This window comes from Sebastes umbrosus, chromosome 7 (assembly GCF_015220745.1).
Source record: "Sebastes umbrosus isolate fSebUmb1 chromosome 7, fSebUmb1.pri, whole genome shotgun sequence".
NCBI classification, from domain to species: domain Eukaryota; kingdom Metazoa; phylum Chordata; class Actinopteri; order Perciformes; family Sebastidae; genus Sebastes; species Sebastes umbrosus.
Genome location: NC_051275.1, coordinates 21,626,331 through 21,644,069, shown reverse-complemented (window position 1 = coordinate 21,644,069; position 17,739 = coordinate 21,626,331). Strand labels below are relative to the sequence as shown.

At 44.9% G+C, this 17,739-nt stretch overlaps 1 protein-coding gene and 12 non-coding genes across 20 annotated transcripts in view; 1 reads left to right on the top strand and 12 right to left on the bottom strand.

The window, feature by feature from the left end:
* LOC119491356 (cytoplasmic dynein 2 heavy chain 1) overlaps positions 1-17,739 on the top strand; it is a 137,237-nt gene that overhangs the window by 76,967 nt on the left and 42,531 nt on the right. The window lies entirely within an intron of this gene.
* Positions 848-920, bottom strand: trnam-cau. Its single transcript has one exon. It is a non-coding gene; the product is annotated as a tRNA-Met (tRNA).
* trnam-cau lies at positions 2,354-2,426 on the bottom strand. Its single transcript has one exon. It is a non-coding gene; the product is annotated as a tRNA-Met (tRNA).
* Positions 3,896-3,968, bottom strand: trnam-cau. The gene has a single exon. It is a non-coding gene; the product is annotated as a tRNA-Met (tRNA).
* Positions 5,402-5,474, bottom strand: trnam-cau. Its single transcript has one exon. It is a non-coding gene; the product is annotated as a tRNA-Met (tRNA).
* trnam-cau lies at positions 6,943-7,015 on the bottom strand. Its single transcript has one exon. It is a non-coding gene; the product is annotated as a tRNA-Met (tRNA).
* trnam-cau lies at positions 8,449-8,521 on the bottom strand. Its single transcript has one exon. It is a non-coding gene; the product is annotated as a tRNA-Met (tRNA).
* Positions 9,991-10,063, bottom strand: trnam-cau. The gene has a single exon. It is a non-coding gene; the product is annotated as a tRNA-Met (tRNA).
* Positions 11,497-11,569, bottom strand: trnam-cau. The gene has a single exon. It is a non-coding gene; the product is annotated as a tRNA-Met (tRNA).
* trnam-cau lies at positions 13,040-13,112 on the bottom strand. Its single transcript has one exon. It is a non-coding gene; the product is annotated as a tRNA-Met (tRNA).
* Positions 14,545-14,617, bottom strand: trnam-cau. Its single transcript has one exon. It is a non-coding gene; the product is annotated as a tRNA-Met (tRNA).
* On the bottom strand, positions 16,087-16,159 carry trnam-cau. Its single transcript has one exon. It is a non-coding gene; the product is annotated as a tRNA-Met (tRNA).
* On the bottom strand, positions 17,595-17,667 carry trnam-cau. The gene has a single exon. It is a non-coding gene; the product is annotated as a tRNA-Met (tRNA).

The window sequence follows — 17,739 nt, the reverse complement described above, 5'->3', positions numbered from 1 at the left end:
ATTTGCAGACCCTAATCCTGATTAGGCTTTTAAATTTGGCTTTTGGCAGTGCGTGCTTTAGCATTTATCTGTCCCATTGTGAACCATTTTAATAACACACCTACCCCGTGTGAGGCTCGAGCTTACAACCTTTAGATTATGAGACTGACGTAATACCTACTGCACCAAGAAGGCTTGAAAAATTGTGCATTGTGATTCAGATGAGTTGTCACAGCTGAAACTGTGGAGTAACTTTAATTTTTTTTTTTTTAAATATCTGTCTACTGTGCTAACGACGCATTGAGAACTCACATATGGCAAGGTGAGCAATAACCAATCAACTTTACACTTCATTATTGACCTTTGAATCATCAATTGACAAATCGATCTTACCACAAGATCCACTTATTTGCTTGTTCCACAGCTTTCAAAGTCAGCTGTATGTTTCTTATTCTTATGCAAATCTACTGGCACTTTTCTTTAACAATGTATGTCATGTGTGTTCCCTGTTGATTTAAATTCCCACATCACTGCTGACGAGGCACTGATCCGCCTGTCAATATCAGGCTCCATTTTATCCTCACTCATGAACAAGACCCTGAGATAATTGAACCCCTTCATTTGGGGCAGCAACTCACTCCCAACCCGGAGGGAGCAATCCATTGTTTTCCGGCAGAGAACCATGGCCTCAGACATGGAGGTGTGGTGTTGACATCCCAACTGCTTTACACTCGAATGCCAACTGCCCCAGTGCGTGCTGAAGGTCAAGGTCTGATGAAGCCAATAGAACCACATCATCTGCAAAGAACAAAGACACACTTATTTTAGCAATCTTTTCATGTGTCTTCCATGTTGATTTTAAAACAACTGCCCCGTGTGAGGCTCGAACTCACGACCTTCAGATTATGAGACTGACGCGCTGCCTACTGCGCCAACGAGGCTATGAAAACTCTTGCAATTGTGTAAAAACAATAAAAAAATAACAATTCACTCTGTACACTCAGTAACAACAATGTATCTGCACACCAAAACACTCACACAAAGGCTGTGATCAACCCTACATGCTTTGTGTCATGACCCAGCGCTAAAGGCACCACAAAAGACAGGGAGCCCAGATTGAAGTACACACAAGACTAAGAATATAACTACAACAAAAGAAATGATAATACAGTGCATGTGGTAGTCAGTTAAGCCAGTGATGAATGTGTGCGCATGGATGAGTGTGAGGTATGGTGTCAGAGACTTACACTGGACAGAGTAAAACAAACAAAGATGAGTGGGAGAGATGCTGGACTGAGAGCAGCTCTAGGGCAATCACAGATGCACAACCAATAATGAAACACTAGTAAATGAATGGTTGTGTAGTGTTAATGATTCCAAATACAAGTTCAGCGGGCGAAGGAGCAGTGGCTCTCCTCAGAGGTCCCTCCGGCTGTCTGAGCTCCTTTCCCTATCTCTATGGTTGAGCCGAGTTACTCTACAGAGGAAGCTCATTTTGGCCACTTGTATCCGCGATGTCATTCTTTCGATCACTACCCGAAGCTCATGCCCATAGGGGAGGGTTGGAACGTAGATTGACTGGTAAAGCTTTTCCTTCCCGCTCAGCTCCCTCTTCACCACAACGGTCCAGTATTCATAAACAAGACCCCAAGATACTTGAACTCCTTCATTTGGGGCAGCAACTCACTCCCAACCCAGAGGGAGCAATCCATTCTTTTCCCGTCAGAGAACCATGGCCTCAGACATGGAGGTGTGGTGTTGACATCCCAACTGCTTCACACTCGATTGCAAACTGCCCCAGTGGGTGCTGAAGGTCAAGGTCTGATGAAGCCAATAGAACCATATCATCTGCAAAGAGAAAAGAAATACTTCTGAGGTCCCCAAACCACACACTCTCCTCCCCCCCGCTGCGCCTTGAGATCTTATCCATAAAAATCCTAAACAGAATCGGTGACAAGTGACAGCCATGGCAGAGCGTTTGACTTCTTTCCAAATATACGTACATGGCTGTCACTCTAGTTATGAAAGGGCCGGTTGGCTCATAACAGTGGTAAAAAAACACCTCCCCCATTTGAGGCTCGAACTCACAACCTTGAGATTGATGAGACTGACTGCCTACTGCGCCAAGGCTGAAAAACTGTACACAGTGAGTCAGAGGAGTTTTCACAGTTGAAACTTCAGAGTTACTTGATTTTTTGACAACAATTGATCTACAATTTTAACACATCATCCACTTATTTGCTTGTTCTGCAGCTGTCGGCCACCTGTTTTAATTTCCACCTTCAGATGTACATTTTTTGTTCTACAGCAAACCGATGGGCACTTTACTTTTAACAATTTATTCATGTATCTTCCCTGTTGATTTTAAAACACCTGCCCCGTGTGAGGCTTGAACTCACGACCTTCAGATTATGAGACTGACGCGCTGCCTACTGCGCCAACGAGGCTATGAAAACGCTTGCAATTGTGTAAGAAAAATCAAAAAATAACAATTCACTCTGTATACTCAATAACAACAATGTATCTGCACACCAAAATACTCACACAAAGGCTGTGATCAACCATAGATGCTTTGTGTCATGACCCAGCGCTAAAGCCACGACAAAAGACAGGGAGCACAGATTGAAGTACACACAAGACTAAGAATATAACTACAACAAAAGAAATGATAATACAGTGCATGTGGTAGTCAGTTTAGCCAGTGATGAATGTGTGCGCATGGATGAGTGTGAGGTATGGTGTCAGAGACTTACGCTGGATAGAGTAAAACAAACCAACATTAGTGGGAGAGATGCTGGATTGAGAGCAGCTCTAGGGCACAACCAATAATGAAACACTACTAAATGAGTGGGGGTGTAGTGGTAATGATTCCAAAAACAAATTTAGCCGGCGAAGGAGCAGTGGCTCTCCTCAGAGGTCTTTCCGGCTGTCTGAGCTCCTTTCCCTATCTTATTTATCTCATTTATCTCAAGCTCATTTTGGCCACTTGTACCCTCGATCTCATTCCTCGGTCAGTACCCGAAGCTCATGACCATAGGTGAGGGTTGGAACGTAGATCGACTGGTAAAGCTTTTCCTTCCCGCTCAGCTCCCTCTTCACCTCAATGGTCCAGTCGATTCCCTGCTGACGAGGCACCGATCAGCCTGTCTATATCAGGCTCTATTTTATCCTCACTCATGAAAAAGACCCTGAGATACTTGAACTTCTTCATTTGGGGCAGCAATTCACTCCCAACCCAGAGGGAGCAATCTATTGTTTTCCGGCAGAGAACCATGGCTTCAGACATGGATGTGAGGTGTTGACACCTCGACTGCTTCACACTCAACTGCAAACCGCCCCAGTGGGAGCTGAAGGTCAAGGTCTGAAGAAGCCAATAGGACCACATCATCTGCAAAGAGCAGACACACGTTTCTGAGGTCCCCAAACCACACCCTCTCCTCCCCCCAGCTGCGCCTTGAGATCTTAACCATAAAAATCACAAACAGACTCGGGGACAAGGGACAACCCTGGCAGAGCGTTTGACTTCTTTCCAAATATACATTCATGGCTGTCATTCTAGTTTTGTAAAGGCCAGTTTGCTCATAACAGAGGCAATAAAACACCTCCCCCCATTTGAGGCTCGAACTCACAACCTTGAGATTGATGAGACTGACTGCCTACTACGCCGAGGCTGAAAAATTGTGCAAAATGAGTCAGAGGAGTTTTCACAGTTGAAACTTCAGAGTAACTTGATTTTTTTGACAACAATTGACAAACGCTCTTTACACAACATCCACTTATTTGCCTGTTCTGCAGCTGTCGGCCACCTGCTTTAATTTTCACCATCAGATGTACGTTTTTTGTTCTCATGCAAACCGACTGGCACTTTACATTTAACAATTTATTCATGTGTCTTCCCATTTGATTTTAAAACAACTGCCCCGTGTGAGGCTCGAACTCACGACCTTCAGATTATGAGACTGACGCGCTGCCTACTGCGCCAACGAGGCTATGAAAACTCTTGCAATTGTGTAAAAAAAATCAAAAAATAACAATTCACTCTGTATACTCAATAACAACAATGTATCTGCACACCACAACACTCACACAAAGGCTGTGATCAACCCTACATGCTTTGTGTCATGACCCAGCGCCAAAGGCACCACAAAAGACAGGGAGCCCAGATTGAAGTACACACAAGACTAAGAATATAACTACAACAAAAGAAATGATAATACAGTGCATGTGGTAGTCAGTTAAGCCAGTGATGAATGTGTGCGCATGGATGAGTGTGAGGTATGGTGTCAGAGACTTACACTGGACAGAGTAAAACAAACAAAGCTGAGTGGGAGAGATGCTGGACTGAGAGCAGCTCTAGGGCAATCACAGATGCACAACCAATAATGAAACACTAGTAAATGAATGGTTGTGTAGTGTTAATGATTCCAAATACAAGTTCAGCGGGCGAAGGAGCAGTGGCTCTCCTCAGAGGTCCCTCCGGCTGTCTGAGCTCCTTTCCCTATCTCTATGGTTGAGCCGAGTTACCCTACAGAGGAAGCTCATTTTGGCCACTTGTATCCGCGATGTCATTCTTTCGGTCACTACCCGAAGCTCATGCCCATAGGGGAGGGTTGGAACGTAGATTGACTGGTAAAGCTTTTCCTTCCCGCTCAGCTCCCTCTTCACCACAACGGTCCAGTATTCATAAACAAGACCCCAAGATACTTGAACTCCTTCATTTGGGGCAGCAACTCACTCCCAACCCAGAGGGAGCAATCCATTCTTTTCCCGTCAGAGAACCATGGCCTCAGACATGGAGGTGTGGTGTTGACATCCCAACTGCTTCACACTCGATTGCAAACTGCCCCAGTGGGTGCTGAAGGTCAAGGTCTGATGAAGCCAATAGAACCATATCATCTGCAAAGAGAAAAGAAATACTTCTGAGGTCCCCAAACCACACACTCTCCTCCCCCCCGCTGCGCCTTGAGATCTTATCCATAAAAATCCTAAACAGAATCGGTGACAAGGGACAACCATGGCAGAGCGTTTGACTTCTTTCCAAATATACGTACATGGCTGTCACTCTAGTTATGAAAGGGCCGGTTGGCTCATAACAGTGGTAAAAAAACACCTCCCCCATTTGAGGCTCGAACTCACAACCTTGAGATTGATGAGACTGACTGCCTACTGCGCCAAGGCTGAAAAAACTGTACACAGTGAGTCAGAGGAGTTTTCACAGTTGAAACTTCAGAGTAACTTGATTTTTTGACAACAATTGATCTACAATTTTAACACATCATCCACTTATTTGCTTGTTCTGCAGCTGTCGGCCACCTGCTTTAATTTCCACCTTCAGATGTACATTTTTTGTTCTACAGCAAACCGATGGGCACTTACTTTTAACAATTTATTCATGTATCTTCCCTGTTGATTTTAAAACACCTGCCCCGTGTGAGGCTTGAACTCACGACCTTCAGATTATGAGACTGACGCGCTGCCTACTGCGCCAACGAGGCTATGAAAACGCTTGCAATTGTGTAAGAAAAATCAAAAAATAACAATTCACTCTGTATACTCAATAACAACAATGTATCTGCACACCAAAATACTCACACAAAGGCTGTGATCAACCATAGATGCTTTGTGTCATGACCCAGCGCTAAAGCCACGACAAAAGACAGGGAGCACAGATTGAAGTACACACAAGACTAAGAATATAACTACAACAAAAGAAATGATAATACAGTGCATGTGGTAGTCAGTTTAGCCAGTGATGAATGTGTGCGCATGGATGAGTGTGAGGTATGGTGTCAGAGACTTACGCTGGATAGAGTAAAACAAACCAACATTAGTGGGAGAGATGCTGGATTGAGAGCAGCTCTAGGGCACAACCAATAATGAAACACTACTAAATGAGTGGGGGTGTAGTGGTAATGATTCCAAAAACAAATTTAGCCGGCGAAGGAGCAGTGGCTCTCCTCAGAGGTCTTTCCGGCTGTCTGAGCTCCTTTCCCTATCTTATTTATCTCATTTATCTCAAGCTCATTTTGGCCACTTGTACCCTCGATCTCATTCCTCGGTCAGTACCCGAAGCTCATGACCATAGGTGAGGGTTGGAACGTAGATCGACTGGTAAAGCTTTTCCTTCCCGCTCAGCTCCCTCTTCACCTCAATGGTCCAGTCGATTCCCTGCTGACGAGGCACCGATCAGCCTGTCTATATCAGGCTCTATTTTATCCTCACTCATGAAAAAGACCCTGAGATACTTGAACTTCTTCATTTGGGGCAGCAATTCACTCCCAACCCAGAGGGAGCAATCTATTGTTTTCCGGCAGAGAACCATGGCTTCAGACATGGATGTGAGGTGTTGACACCTCGACTGCTTCACACTCAACTGCAAACCGCCCCAGTGGGAGCTGAAGGTCAAGGTCTGAAGAAGCCAATAGGACCACATCATCTGCAAAGAGCAGACACACGTTTCTGAGGTCCCCAAACCACACCCTCTCCTCCCCCCAGCTGCGCCTTGAGATCTTAACCATAAAATCACAAACAGAATCGGGGACAAGGGACAACCCTGGCAGAGCGTTTGACTTCTTTCCAAATATACATTCATGGCTGTCATTCTAGTTTTGTAAAGGCCAGTTTGCTCATAACAGAGGCAATAAAACACCTCCCCCCATTTGAGGCTCGAACTCACAACCTTGAGATTGATGAGACTGACTGCCTACTACGCCGAGGCTGAAAAATTGTGCAAAATGAGTCAGAGGAGTTTTCACAGTTGAAACTTCAGAGTAACTTGATTTTTTTGACAACAATTGACAAACGCTCTTTACACAACATCCACTTATTTGCCTGTTCTGCAGCTGTCGGCCACCTGCTTTAATTTTCACCATCAGATGTACGTTTTTTGTTCTCATGCAAACCGACTGGCACTTTACATTTAACAATTTATTCATGTGTCTTCCCATTTGATTTTAAAACAACTGCCCCGTGTGAGGCTCGAACTCACGACCTTCAGATTATGAGACTGACGCGCTGCCTACTGCGCCAACGAGGCTATGAAAACTCTTGCAATTGTGTAAAAAAAATCAAAAAATAACAATTCACTCTGTATACTCAATAACAACAATGTATCTGCACACCACAACACTCACACAAAGGCTGTGATCAACCCTACATGCTTTGTGTCATGACCCAGCGCCAAAGGCACCACAAAAGACAGGGAGCCCAGATTGAAGTACACACAAGGCTAAGAATATAACTACAACAAAAGAAATGATAATACAGTGCATGTGGTAGTCAGTTAAGCCAGTGATGAATGTGTGCGCATGGATGAGTGTGAGGTATGGTGTCAGAGACTTACACTGGACAGAGTAAAACAAACAAAGATGAGTGGGAGAGATGCTGGACTGAGAGCAGCTCTAGGGCAATCACAGATGCACAACCAATAATGAAACACTAGTAAATGAATGGTTGTGTAGTGTTAATGATTCCAAATACAAGTTCAGCGGGTGAAGGAGCAGTGGCTCTCCTCAGAGGTCCCTCCGGCTGTCTGAGCTCCTTTCCCTATCTCTATGGTTGAGCCGAGTTACCCTACAGAGGAAGCTCATTTTGGCCACTTGTATCCGCGATGTCATTCTTTCGGTCACTACCCGAAGCTCATGCCCATAGGGGAGGGTTGGAACGTAGATTGACTGGTAAAGCTTTTCCTTCCCGCTCAGCTCCCTCTTCACCACAACGGTCCAGTATTCATAAACAAGACCCCAAGATACTTGAACTCCTTCATTTGGGGCAGCAACTCACTCCCAACCCAGAGGGAGCAATCCATTCTTTTCCCGTCAGAGAACCATGGCCTCAGACATGGAGGTGTGGTGTTGACATCCCAACTGCTTCACACTCGATTGCAAACTGCCCCAGTGGGTGCTGAAGGTCAAGGTCTGATGAAGCCAATAGAACCATATCATCTGCAAAGAGAAAAGAAATACTTCTGAGGTCCCCAAACCACACACTCTCCTCCCCCCCGCTGCGCCTTGAGATCTTATCCATAAAAATCCTAAACAGAATCGGTGACAAGGGACAACCATGGCAGAGCGTTTGACTTCTTTCCAAATATACGTACATGGCTGTCACTCTAGTTATGAAAGGGCCGGTTGGCTCATAACAGTGGTAAAAAAACACCTCCCCCATTTGAGGCTCGAACTCACAACCTTGAGATTGATGAGACTGACTGCCTACTGCGCCAAGGCTGAAAAACTGTACACAGTGAGTCAGAGGAGTTTTCACAGTTGAAACTTCAGAGTTACTTGATTTTTTGACAACAATTGATCTACAATTTTAACACATCATCCACTTATTTGCTTGTTCTGCAGCTGTCGGCCACCTGCTTTAATTTCCACCTTCAGATGTACATTTTTTGTTCTACAGCAAACCGATGGGCACTTTACTTTTAACAATTTATTCATGTATCTTCCCTGTTGATTTTAAAACACCTGCCCCGTGTGAGGCTTGAACTCACGACCTTCAGATTATGAGACTGACGCGCTGCCTACTGCGCCAACGAGGCTATGAAAACGCTTGCAATTGTGTAAGAAAAATCAAAAAATAACAATTCACTCTGTATACTCAATAACAACAATGTATCTGCACACCAAAATACTCACACAAAGGCTGTGATCAACCATAGATGCTTTGTGTCATGACCCAGCGCTAAAGCCACGACAAAAGACAGGGAGCACAGATTGAAGTACACACAAGACTAAGAATATAACTACAACAAAAGAAATGATAATACAGTGCATGTGGTAGTCAGTTTAGCCAGTGATGAATGTGTGCGCATGGATGAGTGTGAGGTATGGTGTCAGAGACTTACGCTGGATAGAGTAAAACAAACCAACATTAGTGGGAGAGATGCTGGATTGAGAGCAGCTCTAGGGCACAACCAATAATGAAACACTACTAAATGAGTGGGGGTGTAGTGGTAATGATTCCAAAAACAAATTTAGCCGGCGAAGGAGCAGTGGCTCTCCTCAGAGGTCTTTCCGGCTGTCTGAGCTCCTTTCCCTATCTTATTTATCTCATTTATCTCAAGCTCATTTTGGCCACTTGTACCCTCGATCTCATTCCTCGGTCAGTACCCGAAGCTCATGACCATAGGTGAGGGTTGGAACGTAGATCGACTGGTAAAGCTTTTCCTTCCCGCTCAGCTCCCTCTTCACCTCAATGGTCCAGTCGATTCCCTGCTGACGAGGCACCGATCAGCCTGTCTATATCAGGCTCTATTTTATCCTCACTCATGAAAAAGACCCTGAGATACTTGAACTTCTTCATTTGGGGCAGCAATTCACTCCCAACCCAGAGGGAGCAATCTATTGTTTTCCGGCAGAGAACCATGGCTTCAGACATGGATGTGAGGTGTTGACACCTCGACTGCTTCACACTCAACTGCAAACCGCCCCAGTGGGAGCTGAAGGTCAAGGTCTGAAGAAGCCAATAGGACCACATCATCTGCAAAGAGCAGACACACGTTTCTGAGGTCCCCAAACCACACCCTCTCCTCCCCCCAGCTGCGCCTTGAGATCTTAACCATAAAAATCACAAACAGAATCGGGGACAAGGGACAACCCTGGCAGAGCGTTTGACTTCTTTCCAAATATACATTCATGGCTGTCATTCTAGTTTTGTAAAGGCCAGTTTGCTCATAACAGAGGCAATAAAACACCTCCCCCCATTTGAGGCTCGAACTCACAACCTTGAGATTGATGAGACTGACTGCCTACTACGCCGAGGCTGAAAAATTGTGCAAAATGAGTCAGAGGAGTTTTCACAGTTGAAACTTCAGAGTAACTTGATTTTTTTGACAACAATTGACAAACGCTCTTTACACAACATCCACTTATTTGCCTGTTCTGCAGCTGTCGGCCACCTGCTTTAATTTTCACCATCAGATGTACGTTTTTTGTTCTCATGCAAACCGACTGGCACTTTACATTTAACAATTTATTCATGTGTCTTCCCATTTGATTTTAAAACAACTGCCCCGTGTGAGGCTCGAACTCACGACCTTCAGATTATGAGACTGACGCGCTGCCTACTGCGCCAACGAGGCTATGAAAACTCTTGCAATTGTGTAAAAAAAATCAAAAAATAACAATTCACTCTGTATACTCAATAACAACAATGTATCTGCACACCACAACACTCACACAAAGGCTGTGATCAACCCTACATGCTTTGTGTCATGACCCAGCGCCAAAGGCACCACAAAAGACAGGGAGCCCAGATTGAAGTACACACAAGACTAAGAATATAACTACAACAAAAGAAATGATAATACAGTGCATGTGGTAGTCAGTTAAGCCAGTGATGAATGTGTGCGCATGGATGAGTGTGAGGTATGGTGTCAGAGACTTACACTGGACAGAGTAAAACAAACAAAGCTGAGTGGGAGAGATGCTGGACTGAGAGCAGCTCTAGGGCAATCACAGATGCACAACCAATAATGAAACACTAGTAAATGAATGGTTGTGTAGTGTTAATGATTCCAAATACAAGTTCAGCGGGCGAAGGAGCAGTGGCTCTCCTCAGAGGTCCCTCCGGCTGTCTGAGCTCCTTTCCCTATCTCTATGGTTGAGCCGAGTTACCCTACAGAGGAAGCTCATTTTGGCCACTTGTATCCGCGATGTCATTCTTTCGGTCACTACCCGAAGCTCATGCCCATAGGGGAGGGTTGGAACGTAGATTGACTGGTAAAGCTTTTCCTTCCCGCTCAGCTCCCTCTTCACCACAACGGTCCAGTATTCATAAACAAGACCCCAAGATACTTGAACTCCTTCATTTGGGGCAGCAACTCACTCCCAACCCAGAGGGAGCAATCCATTCTTTTCCCGTCAGAGAACCATGGCCTCAGACATGGAGGTGTGGTGTTGACATCCCAACTGCTTCACACTCGATTGCAAACTGCCCCAGTGGGTGCTGAAGGTCAAGGTCTGATGAAGCCAATAGAACCATATCATCTGCAAAGAGAAAAGAAATACTTCTGAGGTCCCCAAACCACACACTCTCCTCCCCCCCGCTGCGCCTTGAGATCTTATCCATAAAAATCCTAAACAGAATCGGTGACAAGGGACAACCATGGCAGAGCGTTTGACTTCTTTCCAAATATACGTACATGGCTGTCACTCTAGTTATGAAAGGGCCGGTTGGCTCATAACAGTGGTAAAAAAACACCTCCCCCATTTGAGGCTCGAACTCACAACCTTGAGATTGATGAGACTGACTGCCTACTGCGCCAAGGCTGAAAAACTGTACACAGTGAGTCAGAGGAGTTTTCACAGTTGAAACTTCAGAGTAACTTGATTTTTTGACAACAATTGATCTACAATTTTAACACATCATCCACTTATTTGCTTGTTCTGCAGCTGTCGGCCACCTGCTTTAATTTCCACCTTCAGATGTACATTTTTTGTTCTACAGCAAACCGATGGGCACTTTACTTTTAACAATTTATTCATGTATCTTCCCTGTTGATTTTAAAACACCTGCCCCGTGTGAGGCTTGAACTCACGACCTTCAGATTATGAGACTGACGCGCTGCCTACTGCGCCAACGAGGCTATGAAAACGCTTGCAATTGTGTAAGAAAAATCAAAAAATAACAATTCACTCTGTATACTCAATAACAACAATGTATCTGCACACCAAAATACTCACACAAAGGCTGTGATCAACCATAGATGCTTTGTGTCATGACCCAGCGCTAAAGCCACGACAAAAGACAGGGAGCACAGATTGAAGTACACACAAGACTAAGAATATAACTACAACAAAAGAAATGATAATACAGTGCATGTGGTAGTCAGTTTAGCCAGTGATGAATGTGTGCGCATGGATGAGTGTGAGGTATGGTGTCAGAGACTTACGCTGGATAGAGTAAAACAAACCAACATTAGTGGGAGAGATGCTGGATTGAGAGCAGCTCTAGGGCACAACCAATAATGAAACACTACTAAATGAGTGGGGGTGTAGTGGTAATGATTCCAAAAAACAAATTTAGCCGGCGAAGGAGCAGTGGCTCTCCTCAGAGGTCTTTCCGGCTGTCTGAGCTCCTTTCCCTATCTTATTTATCTCATTTATCTCAAGCTCATTTTGGCCACTTGTACCCTCGATCTCATTCCTCGGTCAATACCCGAAGCTCATGACCATAGGTGAGGGTTGGAACGTAGATCGACTGGTAAAGCTTTTCCTTCCCGCTCAGCTCCCTCTTCACCTCAATGGTCCAGTCGATTCCCTGCTGACGAGGCACCGATCAGCCTGTCTATATCAGGCTCTATTTTATCCTCACTCGTGAAAAAGACCCTGAGATACTTGAACTTCTTCATTTGGGGCAGCAATTCACTCCCAACCCAGAGGGAGCAATCTATTGTTTTCCGGCAGAGAACCATGGCTTCAGACATGGATGTGAGGTGTTGACACCTCGACTGCTTCACACTCAACTGCAAACCGCCCCAGTGGGAGCTGAAGGTCAAGGTCTGAAGAAGCCAATAGGACCACATCATCTGCAAAGAGCAGACACACGTTTCTGAGGTCCCCAAACCACACCCTCTCCTCCCCCCAGCTGCGCCTTGAGATCTTAACCATAAAAATCACAAACAGAATCGGGGACAAGGGACAACCCTGGCAGAGCGTTTGACTTCTTTCCAAATATACATTCATGGCTGTCATTCTAGTTTTCTAAAGGCCAGTTTGCTCATAACAGAGGCAATAAAACACCTCCCCCCATTTGAGGCTCGAACTCACAACCTTGAGATTGATGAGACTGACTGCCTACTACGCCGAGGCTGAAAAATTGTGCAAAGTGAGTCAGAGGAGTTTTCACAGTTGAAACTTCAGAGTAACTTGATTTTTTTGACAACAATTGACAAACGCTCTTTACACAACATCCACTTATTTGCCTGTTCTGCAGCTGTCGGCCACCTGCTTTAATTTTCACCATCAGATGTACGTTTTTTGTTCTCATGCAAACCGACTGGCACTTTACATTTAACAATTTATTCATGTGTCTTCCCATTTGATTTTAAAACAACTGCCCCGTGTGAGGCTCGAACTCACGACCTTCAGATTATGAGACTGACGCGCTGCCTACTGCGCCAACGAGGCTATGAAAACTCTTGCAATTGTGTAAAAAAAATCAAAAAATAACAATTCACTCTGTATACTCAATAACAACAATGTATCTGCACACCACAACACTCACACAAAGGCTGTGATCAACCCTACATGCTTTGTGTCATGACCCAGCGCCAAAGGCACCACAAAAGACAGGGAGCCCAGATTGAAGTACACACAAGACTAAGAATATAACTACAACAAAAGAAATGATAATACAGTGCATGTGGTAGTCAGTTAAGCCAGTGATGAATGTGTGCGCATGGATGAGTGTGAGGTATGGTGTCAGAGACTTACACTGGACAGAGTAAAACAAACAAAGCTGAGTGGGAGAGATGCTGGACTGAGAGCAGCTCTAGGGCAATCACAGATGCACAACCAATAATGAAACACTAGTAAATGAATGGTTGTGTAGTGTTAATGATTCCAAATACAAGTTCAGCGGGCGAAGGAGCAGTGGCTCTCCTCAGAGGTCCCTCCGGCTGTCTGAGCTCCTTTCCCTATCTCTATGGTTGAGCCGAGTTACCCTACAGAGGAAGCTCATTTTGGCCACTTGTATCCGCGATGTCATTCTTTCGGTCACTACCCGAAGCTCATGCCCATAGGGGAGGGTTGGAACGTAGATTGACTGGTAAAGCTTTTCCTTCCCGCTCAGCTCCCTCTTCACCACAACGGTCCAGTATTCATAAACAAGACCCCAAGATACTTGAACTCCTTCATTTGGGGCAGCAACTCACTCCCAACCCAGAGGGAGCAATCCATTCTTTTCCCGTCAGAGAACCATGGCCTCAGACATGGAGGTGTGGTGTTGACATCCCAACTGCTTCACACTCGATTGCAAACTGCCCAGTGGGTGCTGAAGGTCAAGGTCTGATGAAGCCAATAGAACCATATCATCTGCAAAGAGAAAAGAAATACTTCTGAGGTCCCCAAACCACACACTCTCCTCCCCCCCGCTGCGCCTTGAGATCTTATCCATAAAAATCCTAAACAGAATCGGTGACAAGGGACAACCATGGCAGAGCGTTTGACTTCTTTCCAAATATACGTACATGGCTGTCACTCTAGTTATGAAAGGGCCGGTTGGCTCATAACAGTGGTAAAAAAACACCTCCCCCATTTGAGGCTCGAACTCACAACCTTGAGATTGATGAGACTGACTGCCTACTGCGCCAAGGCTGAAAAACTGTACACAGTGAGTCAGAGGAGTTTTCACAGTTGAAACTTCAGAGTTACTTGATTTTTTGACAACAATTGATCTACAATTTTAACACATCATCCACTTATTTGCTTGTTCTGCAGCTGTCGGCCACCTGCTTTAATTTCCACCTTCAGATGTACATTTTTTGTTCTACAGCAAACCGATGGGCACTTTACTTTTAACAATTTATTCATGTATCTTCCCTGTTGATTTTAAAACACCTGCCCCGTGTGAGGCTTGAACTCACGACCTTCAGATTATGAGACTGACGCGCTGCCTACTGCGCCAACGAGGCTATGAAAACGCTTGCAATTGTGTAAGAAAAATCAAAAAATAACAATTCACTCTGTATACTCAATAACAACAATGTATCTGCACACCAAAATACTCACACAAAGGCTGTGATCAACCATAGATGCTTTGTGTCATGACCCAGCGCTAAAGCCACGACAAAAGACAGGGAGCACAGATTGAAGTACACACAAGACTAAGAATATAACTACAACAAAAGAAATGATAATACAGTGCATGTGGTAGTCAGTTTAGCCAGTGATGAATGTGTGCGCATGGATGAGTGTGAGGTATGGTGTCAGAGACTTACGCTGGATAGAGTAAAACAAACCAACATTAGTGGGAGAGATGCTGGATTGAGAGCAGCTCTAGGGCACAACCAATAATGAAACACTACTAAATGAGTGGGGGTGTAGTGGTAATGATTCCAAAAACAAATTTAGCCGGCGAAGGAGCAGTGGCTCTCCTCAGAGGTCTTTCCGGCTGTCTGAGCTCCTTTCCCTATCTTATTTATCTCATTTATCTCAAGCTCATTTTGGCCACTTGTACCCTCGATCTCATTCCTCGGTCAGTACCCGAAGCTCATGACCATAGGTGAGGGTTGGAACGTAGATCGACTGGTAAAGCTTTTCCTTCCCGCTCAGCTCCCTCTTCACCTCAATGGTCCAGTCGATTCCCTGCTGACGAGGCACCGATCAGCCTGTCTATATCAGGCTCTATTTTATCCTCACTCATGAAAAAGACCCTGAGATACTTGAACTTCTTCATTTGGGGCAGCAATTCACTCCCAACCCAGAGGGAGCAATCTATTGTTTTCCGGCAGAGAACCATGGCTTCAGACATGGATGTGAGGTGTTGACACCTCGACTGCTTCACACTCAACTGCAAACCGCCCCAGTGGGAGTTGAAGGTCAAGGTCTGAAGAAGCCAATAGGACCACATCATCTGCAAAGAGCAGACACACGTTTCTGAGGTCCCCAAACCACACCCTCTCCTCCCCCCCGCTGCGCCTTGAGATCTTAACCATAAAAATCACAAACAGAATCGGGGACAAGGGACAACCCTGGCAGAGCGTTTGACTTCTTTCCAAATATACATTCATGGCTGTCATTCTAGTTTTCTAAAGGCCAGTTTGCTCATAACAGAGGCAATAAAACACCTCCCCCCATTTGAGGCTCGAACTCACAACCTTGAGATTGATGAGACTGACTGCCTACTACGCCGAGGCTGAAAAATTGTGCAAAATGAGTCAGAGGAGTTTTCACAGTTGAAACTTCAGAGTAACTTGATTTTTTTGACAACAATTGACAAACGCTCTTTACACAACATCCACTTATTTGCCTGTTCTGCAGCTGTCGGCCACCTGCTTTAATTTTCACCATCAGATGTACGTTTTTTGTTCTCATGCAAACCGACTGGCACTTTACATTTAACAATTTATTCATGTGTCTTCCCATTTGATTTTAAAACAACTGCCCCGTGTGAGGCTCGAACTCACGACCTTCAGATTATGAGACTGACGTGCTGCCTACTGCGCCAACAAGGCTATGAAAACTCTTGCAGTTGTGTAAAAAAAATCAAAAAATAACAATTCACTCTGTATACTCAATAACAACAATGTATCTGCACACCACAACACTCACACAAAGGCTGTGATCAACCCTACATGCTTTGTGTCATGACCCAGCGCCAAAGGCACCACAAAAGACAGGGAGCCCAGATTGAAGTACACACAAGACTAAGAATATAACTACAACAAAAGAAATGATAATACAGTGCATGTGGTAGTCAGTTAAGCCAGTGATGAATGTGTGCGCATGGATGAGTGTGAGGTATGGTGTCAGAGACTTACACTGGACAGAGTAAAACAAACAAAGATGAGTGGGAGAGATGCTGGACTGAGAGCAGCTCTAGGGCAATCACAGATGCACAACCAATAATGAAACACTAGTAAATGAATGGTTGTGTAGTGTTAATGATTCCAAATACAAGTTCAGCGGGCGAAGGAGCAGTGGCTCTCCTCAGAGGTCCCTCCGGCTGTCTGAGCTCCTTTCCCTATCTCTATGGTTGAGCCGAGTTACCCTACAGAGGAAGCTCATTTTGGCCACTTGTATCCGCGATGTCATTCTTTCGGTCACTACCCGAAGCTCATGCCCATAGGGGAGGGTTGGAACGTAGATTGACTGGTAAAGCTTTTCCTTCCCGCTCAGCTCCCTCTTCACCACAACGGTCCAGTATTCATAAACAAGACCCCAAGATACTTGAACTCCTTCATTTGGGGCAGCAACTCACTCCCAACCCAGAGGGAGCAATCCATTCTTTTCCCGTCAGAGAACCATGGCCTCAGACATGGAGGTGTGGTGTTGACATCCCAACTGCTTCACACTCGATTGCAAACTGCCCCAATGGGTGCTGAAGGTCAAGGTCTGATGAAGCCAATAGAACCATATCATCTGCAAAGAGAAAAGAAATACTTCTGAGGTCCCCAAACCACACACTCTCCTCCCCCCCGCTGCGCCTTGAGATCTTATCCATAAAAATCCTAAACAGAATCGGTGACAAGGGACAACCATGGCAGAGCGTTTGACTTCTTTCCAAATATACGTACATGGCTGTCACCCTAGTTATGAAAGGGCCGGTTGGCTCATAACAGTGGTAAAAAAAACACCTCCCCCATTTGATGCTCGAACTCACAACCTTGAGATTGATGAGACTGACTGCCTACTGCGCCAAGGCTGAAAAACTGTACACAGTGAGTCAGAGGAGTTTTCACAGTTGAAACTTCAGAGTAACTTGATTTTTTTGACAACAATTGACAAACGCTCTTTACACAACATCCACTTATTTGCCTGTTCTGCAGCTGTCGGCCACCTGCTTTAATTTCCACCATCAGATGTATGTTTTTTGTTCTCATGCAAACCGACTGGCACTTTACATTTAACAATTTATTCATGTGTCTTCCCATTTGATTTGAAAACAACTGCCCCGTGTGAGGCTCGAACTCACGACCTTCAGATTATGAGACTGACGCGCTGCCTACTGCGCCAACGAGGCTATGAAAGCACTCGCAATTGTGTAAAAAAAGTAAAAAAATAACAATTCACTCTGTATACTCAATAACGACAA